Genomic DNA, 13,682 nt, shown 5'->3' with positions numbered 1-13,682 from the left:
TACCAGAGGGTACACTGGGCGTACTAGGCACATAAGGAAAACCCTAATTGAGAGGAGTGTCCCTATATAAAGAATGAGATGGCCTCATTCCTGGCCACCATCCTCAGTCAATAAACCCTCTCAAACTCTAATCCTCGTTCTTGAGCTTGTGTGTGACCATTGTGAGCTTATAAGTGTTCTTGTGGGATTTTTGGAGTGAAGAAGGAGCATGGAAGAGAATAGAGTTGGAGTCCAGGCTTTGGATCTGATTTTTTTTGTGGTTTGAGCATCATTTGAAGGTATAAAGCTCAAAGCTTTCCCATCCTTTTGTTTTGTGCATGATATGGTCCATTTTAGGGTTTTTGGTCCCAAAGCTTGAGGCTTTATGAGTTGTTGCACTCCAGAGCTTAATATTTGTCCTTTTAAGTGTTTCCAGTGGAGAGGATCCATAAAAATGAGGTCTTGAACGTGAGAATAAACCCATGCATGAGATATGAGCACTTTGAGTTAAGAGAGTAAGAGTTTTGTGTGTTTGTGACCTTATCAGCCATGCAAAGGCTTAAAGTCACTGACTTTATGGAGTAAGAGCCATTATGGAGTCCAGATATGGGATTTGAGTTAATGTCTTAATAGGTTAAGACCAAATGAGTAGAAAGAGTGAATCTGGGAAGTACATTGAGCGTAATTCCAGTACGCCACGCGTACTGCCCGAGTGTCCCCGATGGCCAAACTGAATTCGTGATTATGCTGAGCGTACCAAGGGAGGTATGCCCCGCGTAACCTCACTGTGGACTTTTGGGTTAAGTCTCATTTTGGGCCTTGAGTGTTGGGCCTGGAGTTGGGCCGGTTGCAATAGAGTTTTGGACCAGAGGAATAATTATATATGTGGTTTGGCCCTTGAGTTGGGCTTGCCTTTTTGATGTGCGAGTTGGGCCTCGGGAAAGCCCATTTATTATTGGGCTTTGGTGGGCCCAATGGGTTTTAGGTCATTGATGGGCTGGTTAGTGGACTACCTTTAGACCTAATGAGTGAGAGTTTGGACTTAGTTACTAATTGGGATAATTGTGGGTTTGGCACAGAGTTAGTGGTTGGTGCGTAGCAACAGCGTTTATAGGGGTTGTTCATCATCCGAGGTGAGTCTTCTCACTATACTTACGTTGAGTGGTATCCTAAGTGTGACCAGAGGGTCTTATGTGTTTATATTGAGTACTGTGATATCCTGCATTATGTCTATGTGATTTATGCTGTGTATTATTCTGAGTTTACTAATTTAGGACCGGAGGGTCTATCTGAGTTTGGACTGGAGGGTCCACCCGAGTTGTGGGACCAGAGGGTCCCACTGAGACGCATTGACCGGAGGGTCTTATCTGAGTTATAGCCATGAGAGGCTAATGAGATATGTGTGGTATTTTGGGGAACTCACTAAGCTTCGTGCTTACAGTGTTATGTGATATGTGTTTCTGGTTCTTTTCAGGATCGCGAGAAGGAGCCGACTTTATTGTACACACCAGAGAAAGAGTTAGGTTTTGAGGATCCTGGATTATTAATTAAATAATGATGGAGTTGTGTTTTGTAAATTAAATAAATGAGATTTTTGTGAAATGTGTTACGAGAATTATGTGAAATTAAAAATGAGAAATTTGTTTCAAAATTTACAGTGTTACACATTAAGTTCCCAAATGCCAAAAACCCTAAGTACTTAACCGATTAAGACCTTGAAACTCATGCATAGCAGGAAACTAACAATCAAGATCACATTTTAAGGTTCCTAATAATTGTATAATGGATAAAGTTTCCAATTTTATCCATTAGAATGGTCCAAACTACCAAGATCTAGTCTTTAAGTCTCAAAGGGACCAAAAGTTCATCTTTTTCAACTTAATTCATTAAGTCTAAGTCTCCAACCTTTAGATCTGAGTCAATATGATGTTTACATGGATACAGTTTCCAACTTTATCCATAACAAGGACACAAACTTTCAAGATCTAAACTTTATGGACTAAAGTGACCAAAAGCTCATAACACCCAAAACTAGCTAGATCTAACAAATGTATCATAAATATTAAGACTTTATACCTCCAGAAGCTAGATCAAGATGAAAAAGGCCTGGATCTCCAAGATCCAAGACAACCCACACTTCTCCAAGGAGTTCTTCTTCTTCTTCCGAATGCACTAAAAATCCACACAAAATCACTCCAAGGCTCAAAATCCTTCCAAATAGGGATAGGGTTTCGAATTTAGGGTTAGAGGGGATGGAAGCTGAAGATAAGAAGGGTTGAAAATGAGTTAATGTGTTTAAATAGGGTCTGAGGTTTGGGTCTGAGTCGCGAACGCCCAGTGTTCCTGGAGAATGGCCAACGTACGCGAAGGAGCCTCCGTGATTCCCGGCTAGCCCAAAATCCTCATAACTTCAATAACAGGTCTAAACCATCACCTAAAATCCTTAAATTTAATAACAGGTCTGAACCATCACCTTACCAATATACCCTTGTACTCCAAAGTACAAACCGAACTCTTGGATCACAAAATCTACATCCCCACATCCAAATGAGTCTAAACGTTATTTTTCTCAACCCCCGTAACCTTATGATAATTGATCTTCAAGTCACAACCCCAAATTATGAAACGACTCGAACCAGAGTGTTACATAGGTGCCTTAGAGGATCATTTGTCGCTTGGAGAGAGAGTTGTGGTGTTTAGCTGCTACTTGTGAGGTGTGTCTTCTCATTATACTTGCATGTGTGGTAGTATATTCATGTTGACCAATTGAGTCTTATTTGTTGATTTCTATTATATGTGAACTGAGTTGCTGATAACTCCTAAGTTGTTGTAAGTCCATGGGATTTTTGATAGTCCCTACGGTTGTTGATAACCCGTGAGGTGTGCTATTAATCCCCACGAAAGACTAATAAAACTCACACGCAAATTGTCGGAACTAAACTCCGCCTATTAATAACACCAATTAACCTTAATTAGCAATTTAGGTAATTATCCCAACTCAACTAGTGCAAAACTGAGTCTAATCCATAATTTGGGCAAAAGACCATTTTGCTCGGCAACAAAACCATATCCTCACAGTTGACCAAAATTCAAACTTGGTTAAGAAGTCAATGGTCCAAGATAGCTGGACAGGTCACCACGTCGTGGCCTCTTTGTGCCACGTCATGGGCATTCCACGACAAAACAGTCAGGCTTCCCTAGTCTGTAACATCCAAAATTTCGGACCAATTTAAAACTTTTTAATACATTTAAAAACCATTAAATGATTACAGTTTGTTTTCAAAATAGTTTAAACATCAGAGTATCCCCAGAACTATATCACATAAATCATAAAACATGAGGAGCGGTACGATCACGCCTTCGCCTTGCCACGATCTCCTGATGTACCTGAAACATAACACTACAACTGTAAGCCCGAAAGCTTAGTGAGTTACCCCCAAAATACCAACCACATATAACCATACTCATATCATATCACAATACAGAATAGTCATGCATATCGAGTCTATAGTGTGACTGGTCCGCCCGCACCGGGCCTTCAATCCACCTGGTCCACTCTCTGAGTCTACAGTATGACTGGTCCGCCCGCACCGGGCCTTCAGTCGGCCTAGTCCACTCTCCGAGCCTCGGCACATCTGGACCGCCCTCTCGGGGCCTTCAGCCTATCCGGACCGCTCGCTGGGCCTTCGGTCTTTCCGGTCCGCCCTGGGTATGTTGGCCTACAGCACAAAGCAGGACCCGCCTCAACCCAACCCCAGTCAAACAACCACGTGCACATAAACAGTTAACCACATAACAATCCTCAATCAAAAAAACGTATCTATCAGATCATGCAGCATAACAACATCCTAACCAGGATACCGACATAACCGGTCACTAACATAACATTGCCCCACATACCAGGACACCGACCTTAACCAGGTCACTAACATAACACCATCCTAAAACCAGGATGCAGATCTAACAACTCAAAACATATCAAACAAATACCCGGATTCCCATCCGATAAAGGGCCGGCCTTGGTGCCGTAGACCCTGTTGATATAGTGAGGATAACTCACCTCGCAACTGCCGAACCGAACCACGAAAGCACTGGCCCGAAGCACTGCTCCAAACTCCAACACCTGATGCCATCAATGGATCACAACATAAATATCCAAAGTACCATAACACCCCTGACGGTCAAACAGGTCAAAGACCAAGTCCTTGCCAAAGTCAACCTTCCTGATTGACTCTACTCGCCGAGTCAAACCCTCGACTCGTCGAGTTCTTATACTCAGAAAACTCTCATAACACGACTCAACTCGCCGAGTCGCCCCAAGACTCGTCGAGTTCAACGATCTTTGAATTCCATCCTGTCCAACTCACTGAGTCGCCAACCGACTCACTGATCCGAAGCTTAACCAAAAGAGGTTGAGGTTCTGCGACCTAACTCGCCGAGTCCAAGAACAGACTCGCCGAGTCCATGGCAATCTTCAACAGACACTCCGAGTTGTTGTTCCACTCGTCGAGTCCAAGCTCATCATCATATGACTCGCCGAGTGCACCCATGCGACTCGTCGAGTTACTACGCGACTCAATGCCTGAAACCCTAGCCCAACTCGCCGAGTCATCTCCCAGACTCGCCGAGTTGATACGGGTATTCCCATACTCGAAAGATACAGAGCTACTCCTTTGCTCTAAACAATGGATCTGGGTCCCTAGAGTGCCTTAGCAACATAAAGTTGCTACCTTTACGAGCTTCATGTCCCATAATTCCAAAAACCAAGCTAGAAAGGAACTTAACTCATGGGGAATGGCTTTTGCATAGCAATTAGAAGGGCTTTCTGCATATTTGATCCAAATAGAACTCAGATCTGGAGTTTCAGCTCCAGATCTAACCCATGCACTAATATCTCATCATATCATCTCCAAACAAACCCTAAAACTCTATGAAAGATGGATCTAGAAAGGAGAAGGCCAAGGATAACGATTTATTACCTCCAAAACGACCTCCCACTGAAGAATAAGCCGAATCTCCACAAGTCTCCTTGATCCAAGCTCCTTGATCTTCAAGATCTCTTCACAAAATCACTTATCTAAGCTCCAAATTGCATCCAAGGACTCTCACTCACGACTTTAGGGTTTCTGGATCTCACAGGGTAGCAAGGGGGCTGAGGGGAGGATATAATGTTCTTTATATAGGGTGCAAACCCTAAGATTAGGGTTTTCCTCTTTCATCACTGACTCGTCGAGTCCAGCCACTGACTCGGCGAGTCAGGCCACTTATCACGTGCTCTTCACACGCCCCGACTCGACGAGTCATAGCTCCAACTCACCGAGTCCATCCTTCTAATTACACTTTACATCCCTGAACTCTTGCTTCTGAACTTGGGGTGTTACAATTCTCTCCCACTTAAATTAGGCTTCGTCCTCGAAGCCTACTGCAGTATACGCTTCAGAACAAACCCCTTGCGCTGCAGACTCCGATTTCTCAATTAACTTAGGTTCTTGCAAACCCTACTACTGCATCTCTCTTATAACGACTTCTTCTCGCGTGGAATCCTCGCCACTATTCCGAGCCGACCATCGGCCTTTCAACTCAATAGCACCACATATCACCCACGTATCACCCGATGATACTATCCCTTCATATCAGGGACGCACCTCCGCGCTCTGCTAACACTAGATACCACAATCACCCACTGAGCTCTGCTGAGACACTAACCCATCTTCCTTCGCCCAAAATTGGCGATAACCCGGATATCTTGCAACTTGGAACGAATCCCGTTCCCCCCATGAATCTGTCCCTTACGTGCTGACAGGATACTACATCCTTCCGCTCCCAAAATCAACTGACTATAACGCGTAACCACTCATACCTGGCCCAATAGGCCTCGGGCTGGAATACCAGGCACGCCTATAACGGGTCCAGACATCCCTGGGATGGTATACCCTCGCATACATAACTCATGACTACAACCATACTTGGATCCCAAGGATCTACCCTTGCATCACTTCCGAACTCCTCTGATTCGACATCAGCGCTAATCATTTCTCAACATCACGGACACCCAACCCGGATGTGCTTCCATACAACTGGTACAATCTTAGTGCTCACTATCAACAACTGAAATACTTCCGATCATCCATTTACACTATTGCTTTCCCTTCAGATGACCAACACTCCTTCCCGGAGCCACATACTTTTCCCTTCCATTCCTCAAGGAAGTCTACTCACGACCTTCACCCGATCAGCAAGTGCCATGGTGCAAAGACTCCACTTTACACCACCCATGCGGAGCAACTGCTACTCCCTAACTCTCATATACTCCGAATCCGATCACACAGCTAACGAAGCCCATACCCGGCCTTTAGCTAACTACCTCATCATGATCAATACATGGGGCCAGACCTTATCGATTGCTATTTCACGGCAACATACTCACTCATTCTCCGCATACCGATCTACTAACACATACCGAGTCTTCAGCATGACTGGACCGCCTTACCAGGCCTTCAGCCTATCTGGACCACTCTCAGAACCTTCAACATGTCTGGACCGCCCTTCTGGGCCTTCAGCCTGTCTGGACCGTTCCCCGAGCCTTCAGCCTGACTGGTACGCCCACCGGCCTTCAGTCTATCCGGACCGCTCAAAAACTGTCGCACATCACCCTGAACCATTCTCTCCGGGAATCTCTCCCCTGCAGTCTGTTCTAGCCCTCTTGGGGTTCCGAACTCCAGATCCGTTCTATGAATTTTTACCCCGGCCTAATCCCAGGCCTCACATCGATTAACTACCTTACATGAAACCATGGTCTGTTCCCTGCCCCATGCGTCTATCACCTACTCTAACCATACCACACTCTCGGCTAATGACACTCGCAGAATCCAACAGCTAACCATCCTTAGATGCTTGCTGTTTCACCTGAGAATTTTCCTATTCTCCCCACTTAGTGCACCAACTAATTACCGCTGGCAAAACCGGCATGACTCCACCGACCCCATCTGGTATCGATCCCTTCTCCATGAGCTGATTCCCTCTGGAGTGAGCAACCTCCACAGAATAACTGTCCCGTCATCGTACATCCCTAACTCAAAGGAAATTCGAATCTCAACTGGACACTTCTCACATCGCAGTTGCTATTCCTAGCAGCGAGATCTTATATCTTATCCTCCGACCATGAATCCTCCTGGACGCTAACCAACTACAATTCCTAACTACTAAGATCCTCAATCGTACTATGAATCATGCGGAAAAAGGCAGACAGATTTACAATACCACACAAATAACAAGATAACAAGATGGAAACATACCCGCAACTGCATCTGGCTCTGCCCTGACCTCCTCTGCTATAAGCTGGAAAGCGCGTCCCTGAGCCCTCGGAGGCTCCGCTCCACCCTGACCCCTGCCAGTAATCCTCAAGGTGCCCGGTGTTGGAGCCTGCACCAGTCTTGCAACAAGCTGTGGACAGTTGGCCCTCAAGTACCCAACCTGATGGCAATGATAACAAATCCTCATATCCTGAACCGGGGCCGACTGACGGCAATCCCTCGCATAATGCCCCTCTCTCCCGCACTTGCGGCACGTACCACCGGACCTACAAACTCCGGTATGACCCTTCCCACACTTCTCACAAGTGCGGCTGCTCTGTTCTCCAATCTTAGAGTCAACGGTCTTGGATCGTTTCGGTGCCGGCTGCGACTGCACCGGGGCCTGTCTCTGCTCTCGCAACTGTAACTCAATCTCCAACTCACGCCGCCTGGCGGCCTCCTGCAACTCTAACAAGGTGTCACATCTTTACGTGGACACAAACTGTCTGATATCCCTCTTGAGCATACTCAGATATCGGGACATCTGAGCCTACTCCGAAGCAAACTCCGGGCAAAACATCGCCCTCTCAGTGAACATCCTGGTGATCTCCGTCACCAAATCTGAATCCTGCTTTATCTCCAAGAACTCCTGAGCCAACCTCTCTCTCTCTCAACCCGCGGAACATAACGAGTACTGAACATTTCCCGGAACTGATCCCACGTAACCGCAGCCCGCTGCGCATCAGAATAAGATCTCGTAGTCAACCTCCACCAGTCCTTCGCTCCGAGCCTCAAAAGGTTTAGAGCACACCTCACCCTCTGATCTGCAGGGCATGAACACGTGAAGAAACGACCCTCCACGTCTGACAACCATCTCATAGCAATGATAGGATCCTGAACTCCATCAAAGGTAGGGGGCTTCGTATTATCGAAGTCCCGATACTGAAAACCTCGACCGGTTCCACCCCCTGCCACAGCTACAGCCGATGTAGCTGCCGCGGCAGCCGCCTCCGCAAGAGATGCATAGCGCTCATCAAAGTACTCAACCATGGCGGTCTTGATCGACCCAAACATCTCCGGTAACTCAGCCCGGAACATAGCAGCAACCTCATCATGCAGGATCTCATGAATCCTAGCATCCAGCTCATCCGTACTCATCTGACCAATGACCTCGGGTGGTACTGCTCCATCCTGACCACCCTCTCCTGATCCCGATCCCGAACCGGATCCTGCCCCGAAACGTCTCGTAATCGCCATACTGCAATACACCAATAAGACCCTTAGACACATCACATACCCGCTCGGGGAACTAACTCATAACCGACACCCTAGAGAGTTGTGACTTCCTTGATACGCGTATGGGTCCTGTTCTTTCAGTAGTACGGGCCCATACTACCTTCCACACCTACCCATATTTGTCTCAAGTATCGTCACAACACCCTAACCATATATACACGCACGACGAGCGCTCAATCATCACTCCTAGAGGAAAGCCGAATATCTCATATAAGGAAACCCTAGGCTAGTAGGCATCACATAATCAGGCAACTCTATCATGCAATTCCTGAAGATCCCTAGCCTAGTACTAGCATGTTGTTCTAACATATCACATAATCAAATAACTTGTATGGTATTTTGGGGTCTACTTACTGGCTCTGGCTGATCGTACCCTCTGCATCCTCCTTTACTTATTTCGAAAACCCTTTGAAAACCATTTGAAAATCTCTCCTTGATTTGAGACTGGATTCGCACGAATGTTCCTCCAATTCACTCAAACCAAGGCTCTGATACCAACTTGTAACATCCAAAATTTCGAACCAATTTAAAACTTTTTAATACATTTAAAAACCATTAAATGATTACAGTTTGTTTTCAAAATAGTTTAAACATCAGAGTATCCCCAGAACTATATCACATAAATCATAAAACATGAGGAGCGGTACGATCACGCCTTCGCCTTGCCACGATCTCCTGATGTACCTGAAACATAACACTACAACTGTAAGCCCGAAAGCTTAGTGAGTTACCCCCAAAATACCAACCACATATAACCATACTCATATCATATCATAATACAGAACAGTCATGCATATCGAGTCTACAGTGTGACTGGTCCGCCCGCACCGGGCCTTCAATCCACCTGGTCCACTCTCTGAGTCTACAGTATGACTGGTCCGCCCGCACCGGGCCTTCAGTCGGCCTGGTCCACTCTCCGAGCCTCGGCACGTCTGGACCGCCCTCTCGGGGCCTTCAGCCTATCCGGACCGCTCGATGGGCCTTCGGTCTTTCCGGTCCGCCCTGGGTATGTTGGCCTACAGCACAAAGCAGGACCCGCCTCAACCCAACCCCAGTCAAACAACCACGTGCACATAAACAGTTAACCACATAACAATCCTCAGTCAAACAAACGTATCTATCAGATCATGCAGCATAACAACATCCTAACCAGGATACCGACCTAACCGGTCACTAACATAACATTGCCCCACATACCAGGACACCGACCTTAACCAGGTCACTAACATAACACCATCCTAAAACCAGGATGCAGATCTAACAACTCAAAACATATCAAACAAATACCCGGATTCCCATCCGATAAAGGGTCGGCCTTGGTGCCGTAGACCCTGTTGATATAGTGAGGATAACTCACCTCGCAACTGTCGAACCAAACCACGAAAGCACTGGCCCGAAGCACTGCTCCAAACTCCAACACCTGATGCCATCAATGGATCACAACATAAATATCCAAAGTACCATAACACCCCTGACGGTCAAACAGGTCAAAGACCAAGTCCTTGCCAAAGTCAACCTTCCTGATTGACTCTACTCCCCGAGTCAAACTGTCGACTCGTCAAGTTCTTATACTCAGAAAACTCTCATAACATGACTCAACTCGCCGAGTCGCCCCAAGACTCGTCGAGTTCAACGATCTTTGAATTCCATCCTGTCCAACTCACTGAGTCGCCAACCGACTCACTGATCCGAAGCTTAACCAAAAGAGGTTGGGGTTCTGCGACCTGACTCGCCGAGTCCAAGAACAGACTCACCGAGTCCAAGGCAATCTTCAACAGACTCTCCGAGTTGTTCTTCCACTCGTCGAGTCCAAGCTCATCATCATATGACTCGCCGAGTGCACACATGCGACTCGCCGAGTCACAACGCGACTCAATGCCTGAAACCCTAGCCCAAATCGCCGAGTCATCTCCCAGACTCGCCGAGTTGATACGGGTATTCCCATACTCGAAAGATACAGAGCTACTCCTTTGCTCCAAACAATAGATCTGGGTCCCTAGAGTGCCTTAGCAACATAAAGTTGCTACCTTTACGAGCTTCATGTCCCATAATTCCAAAAACAAAGCTAGAAAGGAACTTAACTCATGAGGAATGGCTTTTGCATACCAATTAGAAGGGCTTTCTGCATATTTGATCCAAATAGAACTCAGATCTGGAGTTTCAGCTCCAGATCTAACCCATGCACCAAGATCTCATCATATCATCTCCAAACAAACCCTAAAACTCTATGAAAGATGGATCTAGAAAGGAGAAGGCCAAGGATAATGATTCATTACCTCCAAAACGACCTCCTACTGAAGAATAAGCCGAATCTCCATAAGTCTCCTTGATCCAAGCTCCTTGATCTTCAAGATATCTTCACAAAATCACTTATCTAAGCTCCAAATTGCTTCCAAGGACTCTCACTCACAAATTTAGGGTTTCTGGATCTCACAGGGTAGCAAGGGGGCTGAGGGGAGGATATAATGTTCTTTATATAGGGTGCAAACCCTAAGATTACGGTTTTCCTCTTTCAGCACTGACTCGTCGAGTCCAGCCGCTGACTCGGCGAGTCAGGCCACTTATCACGTGCTCTTCACACGCCCCGACTCGACGAGTCATAGCTCCAACTCGCCGAGTCCATCCTTCTAATTACACTTTACATCCCTGAACTCTTGCTTCTGAACTTGGGGTGTTACATAGTCGCCACATCGTGGCACCCAAACGTCACGTTGTGGCAACTGGGTTCCAGCTGCTTAACAGATTTAGCTCTTAATCTATTAAGCCCTTTCCTTCCAACCTTCCAGAGTCCTTCCTAAGGTCTAATACACTCTAAAGACCAATGCTCTTTCGGACATGTATGCCCAATACAATTCTAGATCTCAACTTAGGCCAAAATGAAGAAATATCACTAAAAACCTCATGCATGGAACTCAAAATAGCATCAAACTCTAGATCTACAACATATGATGGAAAATGGACCTTAATAATCCATAAAGTTGCCAACTTTATGGACTCCGTGCATTCTAATCAATCCAACATGAAGAAATATGGACAAAAACTTAGATCTAGCATGATTAAAAGAGAAAGGTATGAACTTGAGGACTTACAAAGGTCTAGAAATAATACAATATGATGAGGAAGAGACTTTCTTGTAAACCACAACACCAAAGGGCCTTATTCCTCTATAATAAGCTAAGGAGACACCAAAGAAGCTCTCAAAGTCCATATTGGGGCTAGGGTTTGGATGGGATGCTTTTTCTCAGAATGGAGGCTACCAAAATGAGGCAACCCTAGAAGTTAGTGCCCTTAAATAAGGCACCAATCTCGAAATAGGGTTTAGGTCCAAAACAGTTCCCATGTCATAACCACATACTGCCACGTTCTGGCAGTTCTAAATGATGCATGACTAAATCGGGTATCACCACGTCGTGGTGATGCTTCCACCATGTCGTCGCCTTACAATGGTACAGAATAAAATTAAAAACATCCAATGAAGATACGTGTGTTACATAGTACCAGATGCCATGAGCGGAAAAGAACATGTTAGACCCCCATCAATTCTAGCATTAACTGTGATTATCCATTCCAACTTTATTGCACATATTCGAGAAGCTCAACTTTAGGCTTTAAAAGAAGAGAACGTCAAGAGCCAAGCTTTGCGGGGAATGGAATTGAGCAAAGGGATGACAGAACACAATACTTTATGAACCAAATTTGGACACCTCAGTTGGGTGGAATTAGAAGCTTAGTCTTGGATGAAGCTCACCGAATAAGGTATCTTATTGATCCAGGATCTAACAAAATGTACTTCGATTTGAAAGAACAGTATTGGTAGCCAAACATGAAGGTTGGGATTGCCACTTATGTGAGCAAATGCCTAACTTGTTTTAAAGTAAAGTCAGAACATCAAAAGAACTCAAGTTTACTTCAACAACCATAAATACCCAAGTGGAAGTGGGAGTTGATCTCGATGGACTTCATCACAAAACTACCCAAACCTCCTAGTGGTTTCAACACTATTTGGGTAGTAATCGACAGATTGACTAAGTCCGTCCACTTCTTGCCAATCAAGGAGACTGACATGATGGAAAAGCAAACCAAAACCTACCTCAAGGAAATCATCAAATTGCATGGGGTGCCGATTTTTATTATCTTTGACAGAGATAGTAGATTCACCTCATGATTTTGGAAATCATTACAGGAAATCCTTGGGAACGCGCCTGGATATGAGTACATCTTACCATCCACAAACTGACGGTTAGAGCAAAAAGGAACATCCAAACTTTGGAAGATATGCTCTGAGCCTGCATGATAGACTTTGGAAATGCAAGGGATACTTATTTACCAATAATTGAGTTTTCCTATAACAATAGTTATCAAACCAGGGTCAAGGCCACACCGTCTGAGGTTCTTTTTTGATGAAAATTTTGTTCCCTAATATAATGGGCAGAGGTTAGTGATACGTAACTGGCCACGAAACATATAGGAGATACACTACATATTGGGCCAGAAATATTCCACAAAACAACCGAAAAGGTCGTACAAATAAAGGATCAACTAAAGGATGCACGTGATCGTTAAAAGAGTTAGGTTAATGTGAGATGTAGGCCTCTAGAATTCCTAGTTGGATATAAAGTAATGTTGAAAGTCTCTCCTTGGAATGGAATGATTCGATTAGGAAAACGAGGAAAAATAAATCCACAATACATTTGACCATTTGAAATTCTTCCAAGAATTGGTCCTGTGGAATATCGACTCAAGCTTCCTTGAGAATTAGACAATGTGCATGATGTTTTCATGTATCAAATCTGAAGAGGTGTTTGTGTGATGACACTCTTCTTATACCTCTTGATGAGATACAAATAAACACCAAACTTAACTTTGTGGATGAACATGTCGAAATCATATATTGAGAGATCAAACAGTTAAAATAAAGTTGTATTCCCATGGTAAATGTGTGATGGAACTCTCTACGAGGACTATAATTTACTTGGGAACTCTAGGATCATACGAAACAAAAATACCACAAACTGTTCAACAATATCTCGTCCACAAGTTAAATTTCAGGACGAAATTTTCATAACGGGGGAAAATGTGACAAAAGTCAAATTAATCTAACGATCGTCACATGTG

Source organism: Lactuca virosa, chromosome 4 (genome assembly GCF_052849685.1).
Source record: "Lactuca virosa cultivar CGN04683 chromosome 4, Lactuca_virosa_CGN04683_v6, whole genome shotgun sequence".
In the NCBI taxonomy this organism is placed as follows: Eukaryota; Viridiplantae; Streptophyta; class Magnoliopsida; order Asterales; family Asteraceae; genus Lactuca; species Lactuca virosa.
The sequence above is the reverse complement of the archived record's forward strand: the minus strand, read 5'-3'. Positions refer to the sequence as shown.